Genomic DNA, 17,928 nt, shown 5'->3' on the forward strand with positions numbered 1-17,928 from the left:
AAGGCCCGTATAACAATGGGAAGTTAACATTTATCTTGAATTTTATCTACAAAAATTTTATATGCATGTATCTTTTTTTTCTAAACTTGTTTAACTCCAGATTACTGACTAAGGTACTTTAAATCCTCATATAAATATTTACTTTTTCGAACACAAATATTGATTTTACTTTGTAGACAATTTAATATTACTCTGTTAACCTCCGATTGAAATTGCCTCTGAGAAATCGAACCCGGTACCAGAGCATGGTAAACGAACGCGCTAACCACTACACAACGATGCAGACTTATCTCTACTCAATTTCAGTTTTCGAGATTTTTACATGAGAGTAGATATCGAGTTAAAAACATTATTCCAGGGTTTTGATTCTATTTCACAATCTTCATCAACCCAGACATTAAAATGATTTAAATTTTCCTGAATTAACATAGGGGACTGCTTGATTTGATTTTTGATTAAACATATTAAGTGCCTATTATGGGGATTATATTGGAGGCTTTACAGGAGTCCGATATGCTAGTAATAAGGCATCCGTATATAGGGAACGCGAGCGGGCGGACACTTCAGTCGCCGCTCAACTTGCGCGGGCGCCGGACATAGAGCCTCACTTCAGGCGGTGTCTTATACTGTCGGAACTATTTCAGTTTCTCGCGAAGTTTAATTTTATTATTTGGAGTTCAAAGTTCTTCAAAGTGTTTGTGCTACTTGTTTGTTTACTGTGAACTAAAGAGTGGATTCTGAGGATAAGTTACAATGGTTACGGTCGTAAAAAAAGGTAACCTATTAATTTACTAAGTTAGTTGGTAGAAATACGTTTTCATTTATCATATATTTAAAATAAGATGTAATCTAATTCGTATTTGAAAATGTTTTAATTAGACAAAACGAGTTACAAATGATACAGATTTATTAAATGTTCAATTGAATTTGTACTTGACAGCCGCCACAGCTTCCATGATGTCCCGTTTTATATTTGTGGATTTTTAATTTAAGAGTAAACGGTAGATAAAACAACCTATCGTATATTAAATATGTTGATGTTTCCAAACTAAATAAACTTCACGATCTTATCAATACCTAAATTGGGTGATGCGCAGTGGCACAGTTGATTAACTGTGAAACTGGCGTGACGCGGGTTCTATACCCGCCAGTTGCAAAGAAAAATATTTTTCATAGCTTTTTTCCATGTCCTTTCTTTTTCACTTGTTGACAAGCCTCTAAAATATTAATTTAGCTGGTTACAAAAAAAAAATTCAGTATTTTAAGTCGATAACTTTTAAATTCAAATTCTTTGAAACCTATGTTTGATATTGAAAATGTTTCAATAAGACAAAATTTATCAAGAATTATATTATACCTGGTATTTTGGTAAATAAAATTGATTACAAGATAATTTAAAATTATCTTTGTTCATTATTTTTACAACAGATTACCATAGATGTATATCTTATATGTAGAAACATAATCCCCTTAATCGTTCACTATTAGAAGAAAGTCTGCAAAGGCATTCATTCTTCCAATAAAATCATTACTGTCTTGCGCACAGAACAAAGTTTAAACTGCAATATCCCATTGTTGCTGGACTGGCACCTGAAGCCAAAAGCTGATCACCTTACCATTGAGTAATAATTCGAAATACACTGCATTTGGTTGACCAAAATGGTGTCATATGCAGCACTAGATGTGGAAAGGTGAATGTGAAAGGGTGAATGATGATAAATGGTACATAAGAAACAACATTAGAGCGTATCTTAATAATTGATTGTAACATACATGAAAAATATTCGTACAATCAAAACTCTTTACTGCTTACTAGTTCAACTCTATCTACATAGAATACGCTTCTCCAATTTTGTCTCTTTTCTCTAGGACTCATTGACCATATCAAATTTGTCCAACACCGATTTTTAAGAAAAGTGACATGGTTGCTCGGATTGCAAAGGGGTAATTATCCCAATTTCAAAATGGAGCAATCTTTTAATCTGTCTTCATCGGAGAAACGTAGAACTGAGAGGGACCTTACTTGCATTTTCAAAATACTGAATTCATTAAGGGATATTCCTTCTCTGTTGCAATTTCATTTTTTCATGTTTACAAACATGTCACCAAAAGTTAAAGTCAGCTGTCTATCAAATCTTTTAGGAGCAACGTTTGTTTTTATGCCACAATGTCCAGAATGTGTAAATAAGTCAATTTGCCAAACAACTTGAAATTCTTTGGGATAGATCTTCCGGCTTTCTGTAGATCTCTTCTCCACTAAAACAATGTGGGATGAAGATGGATTAACTCGAGTTTTAGCTCAAGGAATATATTGTGTACTATCAATTTATTGCCCTTGTTTGTCTTTGCTACATAGTTTTATGTTATTTTTGTTCAGTTTCTTGTACATATGTTTCTTCATATATCTGTTGTTATTGATTTAAGCCATATATATTATAAATGAATAAAGAAATAAATAAATCGGGTTGTGGTCCTGTGGCTAGTGTCTCGGACTCACGGACCAAAGTTCCGTGGTTTGAATCCCACCCCAACTTGATTCCATTTTTAAATAGTTTTTACAACTCATCGAAAATGGCTTTCAAAATGAAATATTTGGATAAATCATAAAAACGCATATATTAATTAAAAAAAAAAAAAAAGGTAAGATGATAAGTCTAAAGCGGCTTTGAAATGTTTCAGTTTAAAAATAATACCACTTTATTATTTTAAGCAAGGATAAAGAATCAAAAATAATTTAATAGTAATTGAATTCAGGTCATAAGCCCTGTAAATATCAATACTTCCATATTCCCTTCTCAATATGTTTTCCCTCTTTTATGTAAGAAATTTTGATCTTAAAAACTTCCCAGTGAGGATATCCAGCCTGTCTGCAAACATTTGGGCATACTCAAAACATTCATTATTAATTGAATTATTTGCATTTCTTTTTTTAATCCGTTGAATTTTTTTATCAAAAAAACCAGTCTAGAATATTTCTTGAAAGTGATGAGACCGGTCACTGGTTTTATCCAAATTTGTGGATTTAAGTATCCAAACCTGAATATATTCTTATGTCAGTATATAATATCAACCATATCGCGTTTCAAACTCAAAACCTATTGTTTGGCTGAAAAATACGCTGACCTCTTACCCAGAAAATGTAATTGGTAATATTTTGACAATTAAAATTTATATTCAGTTTTGTGCGGATAGAACATGAATGGTTTGATACTTAATAAAACTTTAATAAGGCTGGCTCTTCGAATATTTATGAATCTGACTAAAACACGAATCATCATAGATTAGAACTATCATAAATCAATACACCGCTTTGTCTGGTGCTCATTTGCGGTGCTATATGCACCATTGGTTGCGGATAATGTGAAGAAGGAGAAATAATTGATTCGATAAATATTATCGACGAAGATAGATTGAATTAAATCGTAAAACAAATAGCTTTGTTATTTAGCCGATAAAATCTCTAAAATAAATAACCATTATAAGTAACGCATACACAAAAACAAGAAATAAAAAATTACCACACATTTTCCTATCTTCGTTTAAGGTTGAAGTTCTTTTCGTTATTCATTTTTAACTAATGTGAAAGTCGATTCATATTTTTTCATTGCCTTAAACTAAAAAAAAATAATTGAAAATCTATGCATGTACAAGGCTTGTGATTTGCCTTTTGCGGGTTTAAGTGATCAGTTCCACAATGCTAAAATTCGCCATTCAGCCTTTATATTAGCAATTTATTTATTTATTTAATTTATTATAAATTATTATAACAAATTTTTTATAACAATCATAGAATTTAATTAGGCTAGCTAATTTAGAAAAATACATTTTTTTTTTTTTTTCATCTTTTTTTGTGCATGCTGAGTTCACATATAATTGATGAACAGTATCTAAAATAACAATTCATGATTATTACACCAGTGTCATATGTATTATTTGTTGTTTGTAAACCAAAATAAATAAAAAAAAAATTTAAAAAAATTTAATCATCCATAATTTTATTATTTATTTTATTGGCGCCTATTGGCGATTATTGGCGCCGTGGCGCTGTTGGTTAGACGGCCAACTGTGAAACATGCGTCGCTAGTTCGATTCCCGCCAGTTGCAAGAAAAATAATCCAAGATAGATTTTGTTCTCAATTGGCCTGAGTATTATAGTGTATATTTCATTACCTCCTTCCATATCCCATCTTTCTTACCTGCTAACAAGCCTCTAAATAGAGGCTTAGCGGGTTATTCCTTTTAAAAAAAAGGAACTAAAGACATTGATACCTTTCATTAGGTGGGTGAGATTCTACCGAATCAGTTCATTAAAATAATGTTAATTCAAATCAATTGAAAAGATCTTCGTATCAGTTTTGCTTAAACATTTTAAAATTTTGTATAGCTATGATGTAAGACAAGTCCACTCAGGATACAAGATTTGATATATCTCTCTTATTTATTTACATGATTATGTTTTTTTTTTGTAGTTTCCAAATGGATATTTTCAAATCGGATATGGAAAGTAAAATATGCTGCATTTTAATACAAAAAATATTTATACTTTAAAAATATATATCCATATTCTTACTATATGAAGCATAATTATAAGAATGAAAGTAATGCCAATAAAACAGTTTTACAGTTTAAGAAAGAGCACGAGAATATAACTCATAATAAGGAAGACAAAGACGCTGTTTTTATTAATTATTTAAACTTGTATTGATTTAAAATTTTGTTGGAATTATTTATTTATTTTTAACGTCCAAAATACTTTTACATATACAGAGGTTATAAATAATTGTGAGATACAAAATTACAAATAAAAATTAAAACCATTTACCTATAAAAATCAAATGGTTATTCAATTTAATTTAAGAATAAGGCTCTTTAAGTTTGACAAAGTTATAGCAAATAAGTCCATTTTTTTTCCCAAGGGAATGAATTCTCGGGAACAGAAAATTAATGTGCGAATTCGACAAGTTAATATATCTACAATAAATATGATGCCTCATTGTCCTATTAGGCACATTGAAATAGGTGCATTTGACTAAATCAGGAAAATTAAAAATATTCAACAATGTTTGAGTATGTCCAAATGCTTGCAGACTGGCTGGATTTCCTCCGTAGGGAGTTATTCATTTTTTTTAAATTTCAATAGAGAGAGAAAACATTTTTGAGAAAGGAATCTGGAAGTCTAGGCATTTACAGGGCTTTTGACCTGTCATTGGCTGGTTTAAGCGGCCACTTTACACACTGTGTAACATTCAACATTCTGCCTATGTTTGAACATCCACATTTCCTCAACTCTTCAATCTTTCCCTTCTCAAAAATGGTTTGCCTCTCGGTTGAAATAAATTTTAATTAAAAATATTATTTACAACTTTATACAAAAAACTAGATCAAATATAATCTTTCAGTTACCATTTTTACGTAAATTTCATTTATATAAGAGAAAATTATGGATAAAATACTTTCTTTTTTAAGGAATAACATATACTTTTGTTATAATTTTGTAATTTTTATTTACAAAAAAGTCGTTTTCTAATATTAGTACTTATTTTTTTTTTTTATGTCTATCGTATTCTTTCAGTAGCCTTTATTGAAATTAAAAATAAAATTGCCCACACACAGGCCATGCCTCTGTGGATTTTTTTTAAAGTTGATGTTATGGTATATTTTAAATTTGCAAATTATTTATTTTATTTTTATTTATTTCTTAAGTTAGCTTATATTAAAACTAATATAAACTATTATGTACATTTACATCATCTATATATATTTACATTTCCTTACAGTAACTTATACATTTATTTTTAAATTCTTTCAGACACTTTTCATTCTTCATACATTCAGGCATCTCATCATACATTTTTAAACCCTTATACATCAAACAATTTTGCGACTCAGCTCTTTTCAATAATGGTAGTCTTATTTTATCCTTTTGTCTAGTAGCATATTCATGACAATTTTTGTTTAAGACAACTTTATCCTTAAAATATTTTGGTAATTTATGGTGAAAAAATTTATGTATAAATATCAACATATTGAATTTAAGTCTTCTTTTTACAGATAACCATTTTAGTTCATCTCTCATTTTTTTAACATTGCTATATTTATTTTTCTTAAGAACTATTCTCATCGCTTTATTTTGTAAAATTTCTAGTTTATTTAAATTTCTTTCGTTTGCTAAAAATAATATTGTTGAGCAGTAATCTATATGTGGAAGAATGATTGTTTTGTAAATTAGTTCTGCAGTATCTTTATTTAATTTATTTCTCAATCTACTAAGGAAAAATATTTTTTTTGATATTTTTTTAATAACGTGTTCAAAATTTGCATTTAATGTCAATTTTGAATCAAGTATTATCAAGTATTATAATCAAAATAATAAAACACCGAACGCCAGGCAAACCTTTATAAACGCGAACACTTCAAATTCTGTTCTTAAAATTGTTCTTCATTACAGTTATATATGCCAATTACACAACGTTTAATACTGTGTAGGACAAATTTCATTGAGAATAATAATATTTTCACAAATAGCTGAATAATAAAATATGAATTATTCAAAAGAAAGTTGTCACAAGAAGTTTCATCCAATCTGGGAAAAATTTCATTGTATGTTAATTGCGAATTTAAATTACTCAATTCTTGGCGTATATGATACATGAGATGAAATTATCAGATGAAATTCAAAACTTATGGCCTGCGTATTTTTTACATGTACAATAATTATTAATGTTGAAATTTGGCAAAATGATTTGATTTGAAATTTATTCATTTAAATTAATTTATTATTCATACGGACTGAGACAATGACAACAGTAATATACAGATATGTATTTACAAGAAACTAAACAAAAATAACTTCAAATAACTATGCAGCAAAGACGAATATGGGCAATAAAAATATAGCATGCAATATTCATTCATTTATTTATTTTATACGGCACATGTACAATATAGAATATAACATTACAATGAATTCAGTTTTACAAAAAGAAAAATGAAAACAACAAGAAACATACACAAGATATAAAAAAGTCGCCATATTATGAACATAAAATGAGTTAGCAGAAGATCATTAGCATAAGAAGCTTTTGCAAATCAATCGTTTATCGTTACTATAAAACATCAAAAAATATTTATAAAGACATGATTTGAATTCACAGAGACTCAAGTTAAAAATGTCAATATGAGAGGTTTCTTTTAGAATCATATCTTTTAGATCTTACAGTTTTGATTCGCACATCTTAACTAATAAGCAGATAAAATGTATTTATAAATTTGTTTACCATAATCGTTCTCACACTTGTTTATACTTTGTAACACCATTTCCTAAGACCTGTATAACACATTTAATTCACATAAGAAAGGTACATGTATTTTTTTTATTAGTCCACATTTTTTTATTAGACTTAAGTACTGTATTGAGTTGGGATGAATAATGTACTAGTGTCTTCAACCACCGTGTTATTGTAGGATATGTTTGTATTCCACCGTCGCACACTATTACGTTTCATACAAGCTAGACGTTTAAAATTCTAAAAGATCTCGAAACCTACTTGTGGGATGTATTTTGCTTTTTAATTTTTATTATTTACTTTATTATTTTTATTATTTTTTAAAATAAAAACCTTTATTAGCATAAATAAATAATACATTCAGTAAAAAAATGGAACACTTAAGATTGAACTTGTCAAAAAGAGTATGGCTCTTGTGTTTGGCAAGTTTATAAAATAACATAAAAAGAAACAAAAAAATGCAAAGCAAAATAATAAAATAAAAAAATAAATAAATTATATACCTACTGTTTATCATTATCCCTTTTTATGCATATTTTCATATGTAACAATTAATGTAACATTGAATTCATATTTTTTTTGATTTCTACATGTTTTTAAAAAAGTGATTCTGTTTATTTTAATATTATTTCTATGTATTAACTTCCCTGTATTATTTTTACAAATGCCCCCTGGGCGTATTGAAAAGTTAATTAAATGATATAAATAAAAATGTTTTTTAAATTTATTTAATAGTTTACTGAAACACTTAAAAATATGTGTTTAAATTGCAACATTGATTTTTATCCTACGTGTATTTATAACATTATTATACACTGCCACAAATGTATCTTTCTTCGATAAAATATGTAGACGATTTACTAGAAATTATTATCAAAATTAAAAACTTATATAGGACAATTTATGAAATATAATACGTCAAGTGCGCCTTACAAAAGGAATTATATGCAACATCCATTCTAATCTGGCTCAAAATTTCAAAATAAAACTATTCAGAAAAACAAACTATTTTGTCATCATATGCTCAAGATTTATTCAAATGTTAATTTTATAACAGCGTAAATTTACAAATACGTTACTGATTAAAGTAAAACATTATATGATATAAGTAGATCTATAAGTAGACCTATACTAAAAGTAAGAACGTGATTTTTTTGTCAGCATCCCTACTGCTAATATTTGCCGCACGCGCCTGGTATGTAGGTATATATATTTTTGTTATTGCTTGTATTCTTAAAAGGTTGGTTAGCCATGTATAGTAAAATAATAAAATAAAAAAATAATATCATAAATTCTTTTAGTGCTACAATCAAGATATCTCGCGCATGGTAGTGTCACATAAACATTTGCATGGAAATATCCAGAATATAAGTTACCTAAAACTTGACACCTTTCGTAATGAATAGAGAGAAACCATTACACTTTTTATTCCGCATTATATCCTATTTTTTCCTTCCCAAAAGCATTCCGAAATCTGTTGAATTTGACGGTTAAAAATCAACTAGAAAATAATTTTTAAAAAGCAAAGATAAATGATTTAGACTAAATTATCGTATATCTTTTTTAGACTTTTTTTAAAATCAGTGATTCGTCCATTATGTGAGGCTGAGACAAGCCTTATAAACAAAATCAAGAAAGGGGTGATGTGGTTCAAACAAGTAGAGCAAATAGACGGTGAAAGAACGGCTAAAAGTATTTAAGGCGCGAATGTTAATAGATGCAGAAAACAAGGAAAACTGAGAAAGAAATGGCATGACTAAATCCAACAAATACTTAAAGATGAACATGTCAAAAGTCGGAATAATCGGCACGCGTGCATAATAAGGTGTATGAATTTAAAGGAAGCGAGGTATGTATGCAAATACAGAGTGATTTAGCGTTTCAGCATCGCTGCCTATCCTTACGGGGAAGCGGAGTGATAGTTTGTTTGTGTTGTTTTGTTTGAAAAAAATCATCTTGAAGAAAACGAATTCACAAAATAATTTAATCCAATTGAGTCACATTTTGTGACTTGTCGGCGGAAATTTTTATTAATAAATAATTAATAGTGTCATAGAGATTTTTTCATAAATAGCACAATATAAATTGAATGAACAATGTACATAAATCATCCGTACGTATTTTAGCCGCGATTAAAAACGCTATCTTTATCGGTACAAATCGATATTGATGTACGAAAATGTGTGTATTTGCATAAAAATTAAAAACATCTTCATCAGTAATATGTAAGTGTAAACATGTTCAAAAAGTATATATTCTTTTTTTTCATATGGAAAACGTAAATTTACTTTGTACATAAAATTGAAGATAAATGTTAACTTCCCATTGTAATACGGCCACAGGCTTATAAAACTACCATAAGTCCAAAATTGACATTTTTTAAGTTAAGTATGCAGGAATGTTCCTGAATATCATCTATCTGCAAAATAATGGCGTAATTCTTATAAAAAAAAAATACTGAAATAGAAAAAATGACAATGTTGTACTCCCATTTTTTACTAAAATTCAAGAAATAATAGTGGCATAATGATCATTATGCCATTGTTATTCCTAAAAACACTTAAAACTAGATAAAACAAGTGAATGAACTATAAGTTATGTCTTTGTTTTTGAGAATAAATGCTAGTTTACTTATGGCGCGGGTGTGTGTAAGTTCTCTTCGGTAAATATGAGTTTATTTATTTATTTATTCATATTTTTCGCTTACAAACTATAAATAATAATAAAAATAGTGTGACCTCACTAGGGTTTCCTAAATTATTTGAGTTGTGCCACTATTATTCCTAGGATACAATATAAGCATTGATATATAAACTTTTGATAGAGTAGCCACTCTTTTATTTTACTCTTCAATGATATTCAAAAATTTAGTTCTTTTGGTAATAAATTGAAAATGCTATATACTTAATAACAGAGTTTGACTACCATGCTTATTACTGATTACATATTTTTGGCACTATTACACCATAATTATGCGTGGAGCGAGTATTATGGTTGTGTTGTGAAATTTTTAATACATTACTGTTAAATTCATCTGAACGATGCAAAGCCACATTTGCTAATATTAAAACTTTATAATTTTGTTTGTCTCGGGTTACTAATTTTAGAAACTTGTACAATAAGTTTTGTGACTTTTAGTCTACCTTTTTTGTGGTTTGAGTATCGATTTTTTTTATGAAAAAGACAACACTTTAGGCATGTGTAGATTTGTGGATTTGCAGTTTTTTGAAATACAAAAAAAACTATTTAATTATTTATTTTATTTTATTGGAAAGCCAACAGACATTTATATATATATATATATATATATATATTATAAATACCTTTCATACTTTCAAATCAATTTGCTTCCTCTTAAGATTATTAACATAAATAATAGTCTCATAAATATAATACATATAACTAAATGTTATTTTATATAACCACTTACCGACTTTTCTATGTCTACCGGTTTCAAGACGTACTCGTCTCTTCCTCAGGACAATAATTTAACTAACATACAAAATCCACTATACACCTTCACCATATTTTTTGCCCGAAAATATAAAACCAATACGACATGCATTTTAAAAAGCACATGCACCCAAACAAACGGTTATCAATGCAAAGAAAAAATAAATAAAGGTAGTAGACACAGTGAAAATAAAATAAAAAACATTGTAAAATACGTATTAAAAAAACACACTAAAAATATTTTAAAAATTTAATAAAAATTCGTAGTAAAAAAAACCACATGGTAAATACAAATCTTAGATATAAAAATATACAAGGCGTTTCAGATTAAATGCGTTGTAATTTTAATGGGCAGATGGAAAGTTATAAGCACCAGATACATTGGATTTTTTTTTCACTAGAGCTTACATCATTGGAAGAACGACGGAAGAGAAGGGACTCGATAGAAACTTAAAAGATACTCAATAATTACTATGACTGCCCCTTGTGTAAGATGTAATTATTAAATCCCAACACAAATTGACGGAGTCATAACTGGAAGCTTTATCGTCCCCAATTCCACCTATTCACCACAGATTCCAAGAAAAACTTCATTTTCAGCAGGGTAGTTTAAGACTGGAATAAATTGCCGAGTCCAGTTATCTATTCCGTTTCGGTCAACCAGTACAAAAACCGTTTGGATGCTTTTTGAAGGAAGAAGAACTTGGACAAAAAGCAGTATACGAGATATAGGCGCATCAGCAAAAACTGCCTGCCTAAAATGAATAATAATAATAAATACTTCAATACAAATTTACATAATGTTTCTTAGATTTTGAATGTTACACTGTTAGTTGCTTTATTAAATAGCATAGCATAGATACAACTTTTTAAAAGAATCGTAAATAAATTATTTTCGTCAGTGACAAAATTTGGTATGCAGTCAACATGAATGAGTTTTTAAAGATATTTTGTAGTTCCTATTCCATATTATCTTCTCAAGTTTCCCACACTCTGACGACTCATGAATCATAAGCATTTGTTTCGTTAGGAAGCAGTACAGGCGGAGTATACTAAGTAGGCGGAGCTAGAGATCGTACCCTGGACTAGTTGGTCAGTGTGCCGTATTCGACAAAATAAAATAAAATAAATTTAGTAGGGGGACTAATAGCCACGAACAGGCATAGTATTTTGGAATTCAAGGAGGATGTTGAAAACATCTTTTATTTATTCATATTTTCCATGATTTTGTATTCCAACTCAACACTGGCTCTTGGCCTCATAGAGTAATGGGCACGTTATTAATGTATTTTTTTGTAATATGTATTTGTATGAATAAATGAATACGAATGTATATATTTTTTTAAGTACCTGGCCAGCACCATGCGAAGAAATTGATAAAAAGTTACTTGCAATGTTTTGCTTTTGACCTAATAAATCCTTACACGGCACTGCAGATTGAACAAACACCTCGATATAATGAACCTTTTCGAAACTCTTAGATGTAGTCAATATGTTTCTTTTTTGGGTGATACCGTGCGTGTTGGATTTGTTCCGACGTTTCGGCTACCATTGCAAGAGCCACCTTAAGGGTAAACTGAGTGTTTTGCAGAAAACAATATGTGTTTAAGTACTTGTAATTTGTACCGTGTCGCAGTCGGCAGTAGGCACATTTCTATTAGTTTTTGTAGTATGTAGTGCTGGAAACAATGTTGAGTTTTGATTACAAGTACTTAAACACACACTTTTTTCTACGAGACACTCAGTTTACCCTCAAGATGGCTTCTGCGATGGTAGCCAAAACGTCAGAACAAATCCAACACACACGGTATCACCCATAAAAAAAAACATATTGACAACAATGACCGTGAAAACCTTCATATATATTTCTAGATTTAGGTTCTGCAGTGCAGATAAGGAAACACCTTTACACATTCTATGTTAATATGATGTTTGCATCATAAAAGGAGGCTTATCCTCGGGGGACCACTGGTTAAACCTTAGGATGTTGAAGAGCTCGCCCCCTACCTGATAACCCGATACTTTACGGATCTGGGCTTGGAGGGGGAGATTTAGCAAAATGTAAAATCTCGCCTTCCACTCACGCTCTTCACGGGGACCCGTCACAAAGCATTTTCACGGGTCGCAGTGACGTCAGGAGCTTGCATAGCACTGACTCCCACCACTAACAATAAGAAAAAGGATTTTTTTTAATACAAGAAATAAATCTTTGCGTTTTAAGAGTTTACCCAAATATTTTGTGTTGATGACCATTTTCTACGAGTTGTAAAAAACTCACTAATATAAAATGGGAATCAAGTTGGGGTAGAGTGGAAATTAAGCTACGGACCTTTGATCCGTGAGTTCGAGACACTAGCCGCGGGACCACAACCCGATATGAAATATTTAGTGCGGATGTTTACAATTCTGATGATATAACTATAAATGTATAAAAACACAGATTTTTAAAAAATAATTTTCTGGTTTAAAAAAATAGTCACGTTACTTTGACACACATCATGTTCGCCTAGTGCGTTTCGACAAACATTTCGTACAAGTAACGTAATACGCGCCGTTTGTCGCACTGGACGCGAAACGTCTCGCTTTCAGGTAATTCACAATATGCGAAGAAGTATTCAGCAGTGACGAATCGTCAAAATAAGTGATTATGTAAAGCTTACCATTATATATGACTTTTGATAATAATATTTTATAGTAAATATGTTTATGGAGAAAAAAAAATTGACATTTATTTTAAATTACCATCACCGTTTACATGTTCCTACAAAAAAATATATATGAAGTTCATCCAGCGCCGATTACCTCAGCTCATTTTTCCATACAATAAATGTACATATTTTACATCATTATCCCGAGGCAGCTTTTTTAGTACTAAAACGAGCTTGCAGATTACAAATATTATTTGAAGATTCTCCCTTTGAAAACTAGTATTTCGAAAATTGTTTCTGAAGGACTATTTTTCTTTGATACCGTTGACGTATGTATTATGTATCACATAGGACATGTGGCGTTCGCAGTGGCCATTTTCGGCTTTATTCATTTTAAAAGGAATCGGCCAGTGCTCAGTGTTGTCAGTTAAATCATAATGGAAAGATCTGCTAATTGTCATTGTGGTATTTGTAAATAAACTTTTGTACAAGCGCTATATTAAAATAATGTAGAATAAAGCAACGTTTATCGCGTGGTTAATAATAATTGTTGTTTGAGTTGATTTTACAGAACCACAGAAAAAAAAGTCATTTATCATTTCATTACTTACATTTTATGTACTTATGTAGGCTCAAATTAATGAAATTTTTTTGTAGATTACCTAAAAAATAAATCACGGCTCGCCACTGGTATTCAGTATATTCTTACAAACTATGATCATATGTAGAACAACTTATTCCTGTGCAAACATCAGAACATTTTAAACATTTATTTTAGTCGTTATTGGAATCTAAATTGTGAAATTATTTTATGTAAAACTATTGAATAATGTCATTTGAAAATACTTAATGTATATAAGAGAGAAAAAAAAATACGAACATAATAAACTTATCAGTTTTTAAAAATTCAATTTTCATTAAGTATATAAATTTAAATAGATATTCTAAAAATTATGATACACTTAAAAACTGCAACATAAAATACCTTTCTTAAAAATATTAACAAAAGCAATAGGAAAATTAATAAAAACATGCCCAGAAATAAAAAGGTGTACTTATTAATTTTATCATAAACAATATTTTAAGTTTGTCCAAATTTTCGTAGACAAGGACTGGATTCAACTCCTTGGGGAGCTGTTAATATTAACATATTACAACAGAGATATATAATATTTTAGAGAAGGTAATATAGAATTCTAGACATCTACAGGGCTTATGACCTGTTATTGGCTGGTTTAAGTGGCCACTTTACACACTATGTAACATTCACCATTCTGCCCGTATTTGAACATCTTTATTCCTTTAATTCTTCCATATGTTGATGTTTTCGAAGTTAAAACGTAACATAAACCCTGTAGATGTCTAGAATTCTATATTACCTTATCTTAAATGTTCTTTATCTCTGTTCTAATATGTTAACATTAGAAGCTCCCGAGGGAGTTGAATCCAGTCCTTGTTTACAAAAATTTGGACAAACTTTGAATATTGTTGATAAATCCAACTGGTCCATGAATAAGTATAAAAATTGAAAAATTAAAATTTCAGGCGTTGCCTAGTCTATAGGTGATATTATTTAATCAGATGAAAATCACCCGCATAAATAAAGGTTTTAGCTCTTTAACTTCAAAAACATCATTAAATGGAAGAAATCAAGGAATATAGATGTTCAAATGCGGGCAGAATGGTGAATGTTATATAGTGTGTAAAGTGGCTACTTAAACCAGCCAATGACAGGTCATAAGCCCTGTAGATGTCTAGAACTCTATATAACCTTCTCTAAAATATTCTTCATCTCCGTTGTAATATGTTAATTTTAGTACAATTAAATTTTATAAATTTATTAAATACTAAAACATAGCTCGGCTTCGCTCGGGTCGGCTCGGCTCGGCTCGGCTCTTCTCGGTTCTCTTCGGCTGCCTTCGGTGCAGCGAAAAGCGGACGAGTCCAAATAAATTGTCTAAGGGTGTATCCTTCCGCACGGTACACTAATAATTAAAACGTGTAACGTATATTCAGACACTTAAAAATACTAGAAAAATACACAGAAATACAAAACAAATAACACCAACGTGCGCTCCTGTGCAAGCCGGGTCAGATAGTATGGATTATTTTTAAATTGAGCACTTTTTAGAAAATTTTAGAACCGTTTGTGCGAGACGATTTTTTGATAAACTTCGCTTAATGGCCGAGCGAACTGAACTGATGAATGAATGATGATGATTTCGAGAATCATCATTATACCGTTAAGCATTATCACGTTTTAAGATTATAAAATTATGTAAAAAGTAATGCTGATATTGATATATTTAATGATACATGAAATAATTACAGGAAAAAGAAAACTGTAACGCAATTTATAAAATCAAATAGTCACTTATGTAAGTTAGGTAAAATAATGTAATTTGTTTGTTCCCTGTTAGAAATAACTTTCATAACAATCATAGAATTCAATTTCAATATATAAAACAACTTTATGTAAAAGCTTTGTTACTATACGCACGTAAACATTATTCTCTACCCTCCGTTACAAATACCAGAGTTACTAGATACTTCGCCCTGATGCTGCAAAAAATAAATACAACCTTCGGGCAAAGAGGATTGGCCTACTACACGGTTAAAGTGTACAATTTACTTCCATTATCCATAAAGACAATAAGTAAGTTCTCGAAATATAAAATTACAATTAAGAAATGGATAGTGGAGGTGGGTTGCGCATGGATCGATGAGTGGATCAAGTCAAATAGGTAAAATGTGTTTACTGTTTATGAAATTTGTTCTATTGGTCTAAATATATTGGTTATATTTTTTATGATTATTTTAGTTTTTTATTGTTTATTATGTTGTTGTTTATAATATGTATTTACATGCCAATCATAAAGTTTTTTTTCTTAATTTGTGCATGTTGTATTCACACACAATTGATAAACAATATATAAACATAACAAATTGTGATTATTATTCCAATGTCGAATGTATTGTTAATTGTTTATAAACCATAATAAATAAAATAATATTAGTAACAAAAAAATTTTTGATACGCTGCAGATAGTGTACCAATGCAGTGCCCTATGCACTATTAGGTGCGGAAAAGAGATAATATTGTTGTTTTTCTTTTTTTTTAAAGCCATTTAACAGGCTTAAGTAAGCCCTAATAGATTGAAATTGATGTGTCATATTTAATCTAAGCCGTCTTAAAACCTACTTAAATTTACAAAATGTATAATTAACAAAAGGTATAATTATGGCAAAATCTAGGCGGAAATAGCAAGCGTGACATCGCGAGTCAGAAGCGACTACACCGCTTGCTTCTTAATTGCCTGCCCTTGCTGTAGGGACACAACGATAATACCGTTTAGTGATATTTCGTTCACTGTTCTGAAGATCCTTGGCAGAGGGGAAAAGAATCCGATGTTAGTTTTATAAATTCCCACAGCAAAGACAGGATTTGTACGCAAGTTATAGCGAAGTACATTAAAGTTTATCTATAAAGGATATCATGGGTATCTAAACAGTTAGATATTAATTTGTGCAAGAATATTAAACCATTTAGTATCCTTCTGAATTCTAAACTAAAGATATGAAAGTACTCTAGACGATAATAATAGTTGATTATGAAAGTATTTGATCCGATTCTAAATATTGTTGCTAAACAAACATGAAAAAATTGTCAATTTTTTTATGAAATTAGACAAGCTTTAGTTTGACTTTATTTTACTACACGAGACAACTGCAGAGAAAATATCGCTCGTTTCGAGAATACCCCCCGAGCGACTATTTGACTTGATTCTTCTCCAGTTGAAATAAAGTAAATGTCGTGAAAGTGTCCCGCAATGGACGTGATAAAAATTTATTAACGGGCCTCATCTCGGAGCTTCCGTGTTCGGGAAAATAATTACAAGCAATGAAGAATTGTAAAGGAACACGTATCACTGTAAAAACGACAACTGTAGAATTCTTATAACCCTTAACGAGATATTGCATACTAGCTCAAGCATACTCCCACAGATTTATAATTTGTCCCGAAGTATTTTTTTCATTTGAAACACTTTTAATTGACAGATATTCTTATTGAGATGGAGAACATCTTCATATGAACATCAATGAACTTCATTCGAACATATGAACATTTTGGATACGTATTTTTGTTTATTTCTTTATAAATAAATTATACATTTGTGTAATTTATTTATAAAGAAATAAACAAAAATACGTATCCAACAACTGATAATATAAAGGTGTTATTAAGATTATTTAAGCTTTCACATTGATCCGAAAAACGAATTATTTAAAAAATCTTATTGTATCATTATTTTTCTTTTTCATTATAACCTAGCTCACTAGTCACTTTATGTTTATTTTAAATTATTCTCAATTTTAATTTGCTTTATTTATATTTAGAACATAAGGTTTTCTCACTTCAATTTGTTATCTTTTATTTGTCATCTTATATTTATATGTTTCTTTTTTACTTTTATTTTTCTTGGTTCTTTGAACCTTTTACAATAAAAAGTCTTCTTTTTTCCTCCTTTTCCGATTGTTAA

The 17,928-nt window shown here is 29.8% G+C and overlaps 1 protein-coding gene across 1 annotated transcript in view; it reads left to right on the forward strand.

Annotated features, from left to right (window-relative positions):
• Nucleotides 1–590: 590 nt before the first annotated feature.
• Nucleotides 591–17,928, forward strand: part of LOC148280706 (uncharacterized) — a 38,993-nt gene continuing 21,655 nt past the window's right edge. Inside the window, exon 1 of the mRNA XM_088227960.1 lies at nt 591–775. The gene's annotated coding sequence lies outside the window, so the exon portion shown is untranslated. The remainder of the gene's footprint in view (nt 776–17,928) is intronic.

The sequence above is a fragment of the Micrasema longulum genome, unplaced genomic scaffold (assembly GCF_059751315.1).
Source record: "Micrasema longulum isolate JH-2025_06_02 unplaced genomic scaffold, ASM5975131v1 h1tg000548l, whole genome shotgun sequence".
Classification (NCBI taxonomy): Eukaryota; Metazoa; Arthropoda; class Insecta; order Trichoptera; family Brachycentridae; genus Micrasema; species Micrasema longulum.